The sequence below is a fragment of the Sinocyclocheilus grahami genome, unplaced genomic scaffold, assembly GCF_001515645.1.
Source record: "Sinocyclocheilus grahami isolate Dianchi unplaced genomic scaffold, SAMN03320097.WGS_v1.1 scaffold451.1, whole genome shotgun sequence".
Lineage (NCBI taxonomy): Eukaryota > Metazoa > Chordata > Actinopteri > Cypriniformes > Cyprinidae > Sinocyclocheilus > Sinocyclocheilus grahami.
This window is the reverse complement of record NW_015505630.1, coordinates 764,183-771,864: the sequence shown is the minus strand read 5'-3', so window position 1 is coordinate 771,864 and position 7,682 is coordinate 764,183. Positions and strand designations below refer to the sequence as shown.

The 7,682-nt window shown below is 38.6% G+C and overlaps 1 protein-coding gene and 1 non-coding gene across 2 annotated transcripts in view; one reads left to right on the top strand and one right to left on the bottom strand.

Annotated features, from left to right (window-relative positions):
- Positions 1 to 5,523, bottom strand: part of LOC107552494 (long-chain-fatty-acid--CoA ligase 3-like) — a 23,672-nt gene extending 18,149 nt beyond the window's left edge. The window contains exon 1 of the mRNA XM_016234393.1: positions 5,333 to 5,523. The gene's annotated coding sequence lies outside the window, so the exon portion shown is untranslated. The remainder of the gene's footprint in view (positions 1 to 5,332) is intronic.
- An 820-nt stretch (positions 5,524 to 6,343) lies between these two features.
- trnag-ccc (transfer RNA glycine (anticodon CCC)) lies at positions 6,344 to 6,414 on the top strand. Its single transcript has one exon. It is a non-coding gene; the product is annotated as a tRNA-Gly (tRNA).
- The last annotated feature ends 1,268 nt before the right edge of the window (positions 6,415 to 7,682 follow it).

The following is a 7,682-nucleotide window of genomic DNA, read 5'->3' as shown; positions in this document are numbered from 1 at the left end:
GAACCTTGCAAAAGCAGCGCGTTACAATGGTGAGGGAAAAGCTCAAAGCTGTATTGCGTGTAATCACATTCATACAGTTTATGATCCCAACAACAACATTTGTCATTGTCATCTGAGGAGATTACAAAGATAAAAAAAGTGTTTTTTAAAAACTATAACAGTTATCTGCTTTTGCCAAAAAAAAACGACTGTTGGAGTTATCTGCTTTTGCTATAAAACAAACTTTTAATATGTAAAAAAAAAAAAACATACTTTCAATGAACTTTAATTTTGTAAATTGCCTGTATTTGTTTAAGTTATTATTACTTAACCAAAACAACCCAACTGCAGTTTGATTGATATTACTTGGAATGCGCAATAAAAAAAACGTGATTTCTGGAAAAAAAATAAATAAATGGAGTTATCGGTTTTTGCAAATGAACTCTTCATATATTTAGGTAGATTCAAAGCATAGGAAGACTGACTATATTACGCCATTCACAGTGCATCATGAGAGTGAGCAGGCGCTAAAGAGTTATTTTGGTGTGACTCTTTTCAGTTCCCACATTGGTGGAATTCCTTTGCAGAATCATGGGTAATGTCGGTTTTTACCAGTAATTTGTTGCTGTTGAAATAATGCAGGCTGGTAGGTTTAGGAAATGATGCTATCTGGACTCAAACTTAGGCTACTTGTATTAGCATGTGTGTTAACCACTATGTCACGGCTCTGACAGGATCATTGTGCAGCTGGCTGACTGTGAACACCATGAGCTCAGACGACAAACAAGACAGGCTTTGTCGCTCTGGAGGGATGAAGCTCACACTAAAACAGTGTTCTGAACGATGTGTTTATGAACGCATGTGTGTGCTGAGGGGAAGAGATGGGGGGTGGACGAGCATATCCAGAACATGAAATACAAACCGAGATATTTGGCCAATTTCGTAAATCCCAAAATAAAGATCGACCTGAAAAACCAGCGGCCTATATGATAGAATAAGCAGTGTTGAACTTAAAAATTACATTCGAAATATGTCAATTATTCCCAAGCACAAAAAAAAACTAAAACCCTCCGTGAAGATGCATGTTTTACAGCCAGAGGTCAACACAACACTCTTGTACAACAGAAAACAAAAACGGAAAAAGCTAATTTTCTTGCTGGGAAAAATACAAGCTGCTGACTTCTTTTTTTGGGTTTGATACTTCAGAGCAAGGTCAAAAAGACAACCCAGGATAGAGACATTCTCAAATATCATCTACCCAGCAGAAATGTGTTCTCTCCTTGGAGCTTTACTCGTGGACTCCATCACAACAGAGGTTCGGAGGCGGTCAGAAGTTGTGGTCACTATATGCATATCTAGAGAGCATGGTGGCCTATAAAATGCCAATATATGATATGTAATACAATTTAATGATAACAAATGAAACTCTGAAATGATTACACAAATATTTTACAGAACTTACAGAACATTTACTCAAGATTCACCAAAGACGTATTTGAAAAATTTACACAAAATATATTTTGAAGAATGTTGGGAACCTACATTGGAGCCCACTGACTTCCATTGTACGGACAAAAACAAAAAGCTTTTTTTTTTATTTTTTTTTTTATGTTCTACAGAAGAAAAGTCATGAGTAAATTTTTTTGGGGTGAACTATCTCTGTAAGACCCTTACTGAAATTCTAATATTGCGACATGAACCCTTCAAAATAGACTTCTTGAACTACTTGTGGATAGTGGATTGCAAGCAGAATGCTGCTGTGATAAACATTATATGGTAAAGTCGTTGCCCTCAAGCCTTGTGAGAGGGTTGAGTATGGAGCAGCAATAACAGATAGCACATTCCCTGATGATTGAACGGGTGAAAAAAAAATCCCACTGACTTACACTGAAGGACCGAGAAAAATCAACCAGCCAGAACACGCTAGAAACTGCATAGCAGAGTGCAAATAACCTCTCTGAACACCTTAGCAAGAAAACAGCAACACCCTGGTGACCACTCAACACCCTAGCATTGTTATGTCGAGTTTTGCACGGACAAGAACCAACATGGTTTGTGTGTGAATACCGGAGTACACTAAAGGACAAATGTCACAAATCTTAAGAGAGGAGGAACCGGTAAAGGGGTTTGGGTTGAGTAACCACTAACAACAGAGGCTTAAACTGAAAACAAAACGATTTTGGAAAGTGTTCTCTTCCCTTTTCCTCTTGTGATCAAACTCCCCCACACAAAAACACAGACAGCGGTTGCAGAAGTGAAGGAACAGGCTTCCAGACACACCTACCAGGATTTCTAATCAGAGCCCGATCGTTCACTACCCATAATCCCTATTATACAGGCTTGCCGCGATAGACGGTGCTGACGGTGATACCGGAGTTAAGCCGCAACACCGGTTATGTCACTTGCCCACCGCGTCACCGACCCCCACCGTCGTTTAGATTTTTTATAGTAATTAAAATCATTTAGTTCAGTAAAAGAACAGACACTACAATTAAAAACTGAATGCGGCTGCTCAATGCAGTTGAACGACAGTCTCATCACACAGATCAGATTTCATTTATCCAGTGAGGAGAGTGAGTCCAGCTGACTGACAAGAAGAGTGAAGTGAGACAGACAAGACGATCACGGATTATTTAGTTTCGAAACAAGATGCAAAAGCACCTATTTGGCAATATTTTGGATTTTGAAAAGCCTGTTGACTTTTGCCGTTTATCTAAGGTGATTTTGGAAGTTTTTTTAAACATTTGTTTCTTATTCTACGCTTCTTATTTATTTGGTTATATATTATACACGTTTACTTGTTTCCAGTTTTGTACATGTAAACTTTACGTAAGCTATTTGTTATTTTATATTAGGCATAGCCTGCCCTATAGCATGGTGTATTTTTATTTGTTTTGTTAATAAAACTTCTGTTTTATATATAGGCTAAAGTGAGTTTGACGTTGTATTTTGTTGTTGCATTCAAGCAATTGACGCCAAACTGCCGCTAATTCGTATAGTAAAATTTGCACGGTGCTTTTAAGCTATTTAAAAGTGAAGGAAAGCAAGGAAAAGAGGGAAAATTCAAACGAACAATTGCTTTACTCCGAATTGCCGCTATTTGAAAATGAAAGTAAAATGCGCACGCCGCTTTTACAAGCTCTTTAAAGGTGAAGGAAAGCGAGGAAAAGAGGGAACACCCCCGCGGTGATACCGGTATTACCTGTGTTGTCACACGTCGATTAACCGGTGGGAAAATTTCCTCACCATCACAACCCTATACACCACTAGATGAGGCTGGGTGTGATCGGACCCGTTCAGCTGGTCCATCACCTCGTGCTCAGGGTGTGAGAATAGGATACATTAATCAACAATCATGAGGAATCCAGCCCATAGGGAAGGATAAAATCAGTTCACTCAAGAACTGCTGAACACTTGATATACTACAGAATTTTGTCACAATCTATGGTGCATTTTAAGCGTGGAAATCACGTTTCCAGTGGCAGTACAGTATAAACCATCACTGTGCACTCTATGAACCAGAATACAATCTTTGTAATCATGTTTGGTGCATCTGTCCCTGCTTGTAATGTGTTTTTGAAATAAATGTCATTAAATATGCCTCACAGCACTGATCGCTCTATTAAAGATGGGGCATCTTGCATTCGACTATTTATAGCGTTAAAGGGATATTTTACCCAAAATTGAAACCCTCGTCGCTACAAACCCTTAAGACATTTTTAAATTCTTATATTTTCTCTATAACAAGAAATTTATAAAGGCATTGTAAAACAAATCTATAAAGACAAGCCTTTATCAGATGCGATGTGTGCTATGTATGCGTGTCCATCATCATTTAGATAAGAAAGCCTAAATTAAATCGGTTTATCAAGGCAACTGTATCTCTTTCCAAGACTTGTATTAAACTGCTCGAATCATATGGATTTGCTTTACGGTGCTTCTTTTAAAAAATATCTTAATTATCCAAAGTCTTGTGAGTTCAAAACAACATGAGGATCAGTAAATGACAGAAAATTCATATTTGTGGATGAACCATTTCTTTAACGGAATGATTCACCCACAAATGCTGTCATCATTCACTCTTTCACATCATTCATTAGCATTTAATTGTGTTTTTGGGTAGTCATTATCCCTTTAAATTGTGGCAATATCGTGGATTGTGAGCCATTATTAAGCACCAGTGTGTTCTGGACTTGATTAGAATATCAAGACACAGAAGAACACAGTTAAACATGCTGACACTGAGTAAAATACAGATTTCACGTACCTACAAGAATATATGGAGGCTACTCTTGAAGAAATAACAATGATTGGTGTGTTTATGACGGATATGCATATGATATGGATGAAAAATGTAAAATGTATGTTCTAATCTAGTGCTCCTATTAACGTAAATACATAAGTCTAGCACACTAAAGCCTTATTAAAGAAAACCTTCTCATTATTTAAACAAGTTCAAGTCAAGTCAAACACACTGCATTTGCAGATACTTCTTCTTAGTGCTGGCCTTCAACTGATAGCACATAATCCACCAGGATTATTTGAAAGCAGGTCAACCCACTATCTTCCCAATCACCCACAACAAACTGCAGTCCCATGCCACCAGCACACTCATCTGTGACCTGGTTTAAGCAGCACATCTTCTTCATGAAAAATTATGCTCGTCTGCCTTTAAATCACACAGACAATCTAAGCTGATGGGGTGTGAAATGTGTAAAATGTCATGCTTGTTGATGTGAGATCGTGTTTGTGTGAAAAAGACGTGTTTAGAGTGCATGCAGGTGTATGATCATGGCTTGAAAGCACAAAATAATTGTGAGTGAGTGAGTGTGTACTGGTTTATATATCCTGGTGGGGACTGAATACACACAGACTCATGGGGACTCGTGTCACGGTCGGGACCTAAATTGTGGTCCCCACAAGTACAAAAGCTTATAAATCACACAGAATTCAGTTTTTTGAAAATCTAAAAATGTAAAAAGTTTCCAGTGAGGGGTAGGTTTGCTGTAGGGCAATAGAATATACAGTCTGTACAGTATAAAAACCATTACGCCTATGGAGAGTCCCCACAAGAATAGCTGACCAGACGTGTGTGTGTGTGTGTGTGTGTGTGTGTGTGTGTGTGTCAGTCATTGCAGGCTGGGAACAGAAGAGGCCTCAGAGATGATCAGTATCGAAAGAAGAATGCGATGCTATCCATATCCTACATTCCTCCGGTTGAGAGGTGTCAGAGCATGCAAGCCCTCTTCACACCAGAGTAATAACACGCACGATGCTTTACTCTATGCATGCGAGTCATTCATATGTAAATAAACGTTGCACCACACGAGCCGTACAGACCATAAACACTCACCTTATTCTGCCAAGCTGACGCCGCTGATTCAGTCAGACTCGCAACATCTCATTCAAAATGGTCAAAATGTATTACAGAAGAGCTAGACGCGGCAAATACAGAGCAATGATTGTTATTTTTTCTGGGTCGGTGTATATTGCGGTCGCTGACACGCGCCGGCCGTCGCTCTCAGCCCGGAAGTGATGGAAGCGTTGTCATGGCTGGTTTCTCCGCGCTCCCATTGGCTGACGCCGGGTGGCGCGTGTTGGCGGCTGGCGTGACATCACGCTCGGGTTACCAGCGGTCATGATTGATGTATTAGTGAAATTGCATTGTGATTTGTTTTATGTATTTGTATTTTGAGGCCCATCGAAAATTTTTATTTGTGAAGTGAATTTTAGCGGTAAAGGGAAATGGTGATGTGTAAGAGTGGACAGCGCCATTGATTATTTTGTTGAGTCGATGAGAGCAGCGCTGTAGCGCCCCGGTCAGCTGGCAGGCAGCTAGCGAGGAGAAGTTCGAGTCATTTCCGCGAATCGATTCTTTCGAACAGTTCGTTTCAAAGAACTGGTTCAAAAAAGCGATTCAGTTCTTCATTACCTCACCGCGTCAGCTGACATCCCAGCGTGGCACGCTCTAAAAAGTTATAATAAAATCAACTTATATATTACGGATGAGTAATATATCGTTTACTTCTCACCGGACGTGCATGAAAGTGACGGTTCTCGGTGTAATGGATCAGTGAATTGTTTATTCGAGAGCCCGATACATGTGAACAAATGTTCCAGACTGGTTTTGTGAATCGGTTCAATCCACGATTGAAAAGATCTGTCTCAAAAGAATGAGTCATTCACAAAAGCGATATCGCAGATTCCCATCTACCGGTTGTGGGAATGTCAGGGTCAAATATTCCCTCATATAAATGGAAGAAGTATCATAAATAATGTTACGAAGGGGTAAGGGTCTGCCATGATAGGTTCATTACATTTCAGGTAATTTCCATAAGGTGGGATTTTGCTCTGCTGAGCACAGGCGCCGCTGGTGTAGTGGTATCATGCAAGATTCCCATTCTTGCGACCCGAGTTCGATTCCCGGGCGGCGCACAGCTTTTTAAAGTAGAAATCCGCACAGTAGCTCATTTGCACCAATTGGTGCAAACTGTCTTTGCTGTATGAAAAATGAATTTATAGAAGTAGGCCTACAAGTATATACTGTTTTGATGACCTTGAAGTCATAATAACCTTAATAATAATGAGTTACATGTTTTAGTTGGGTTTAGATGGAGTATATAGCACATTACACCAAAAAAATGTCATGTCAATAAAATTATTTTGTGTCAGCTACTGTATGTCCATGCAGAATTAGAAGTAGGTATGGTCAAAGTTTTACTTTTTCAAATAAGTAAACACAAACAAACAGCTGTTGATTACAATTAAATATGCATGCAGTTTATAAGTGTATAAAGTAGCTATTAAATGAATATGTTTAGAATTAATGGTGCTCACGCTGTCAGAAACAAACACCTTAAAACAGTATAACATACATTGTATTAAATAAGAAATGTAAAATAAAAAATACAAATAAAAATGACTTACAAACAAAAAGGAAATACAGATTTAAGAGTATTGACACTATACACATTAAACACATGCACTAAACTAAGGTATTTATTTTGCACACCATGGGGTCCAAAAGTCTGATACCACAAGTGAATCTGCTTCTATTGCATTGTCATAACCATATTCCACTTACATCATAAACATTTTTTTTTCAGAAGTTCATGTCTTAAAAATCTAAAACATATTTTGTCTTTATTTCTAGGTTTAGATGGGATATCACAGATAGGCTATTCAGTGTGATCTCAGACTTTTGGTCCCCACTGAAATAGTTTTGGATACATCCCAGATCACAAATAGCAGCAACATGTACCTTGTTCTGGACCAAAAATGTGAGTCATGTCCTAAGTTATTTGTATATATGTGTTTATTTGAGTAAAGTAGTAACAGTAGTCATTTATTGTCTTGTTAGGTCCTCTAGATGGCACACAGCACCATCATTTGGACAAGTCTTTAGGTGAGAGGCCGTGCTGCTGTAGGATGTATGGATTGAGGTCAGTAGGGGTCACTCACTTTCTGGTCACGTGGTTAGGAAAGCACATTATCCCCAAACCAAAGGTGCATTTGTATTGATTTATTTACATTTATTGCATATTGCAATACAACTGTGAGTTTGTTTAGTTCATTATGAATGCGCCACTTCTGTGGAAAGGCCATAAAATGTAACTATATTTTACAGTCAATCTTGAGACATGGGACAAAACAGGTCCAGCAAGGGTAACTGCTATTAGCTTTAAAAAATAAAAATATTTAAA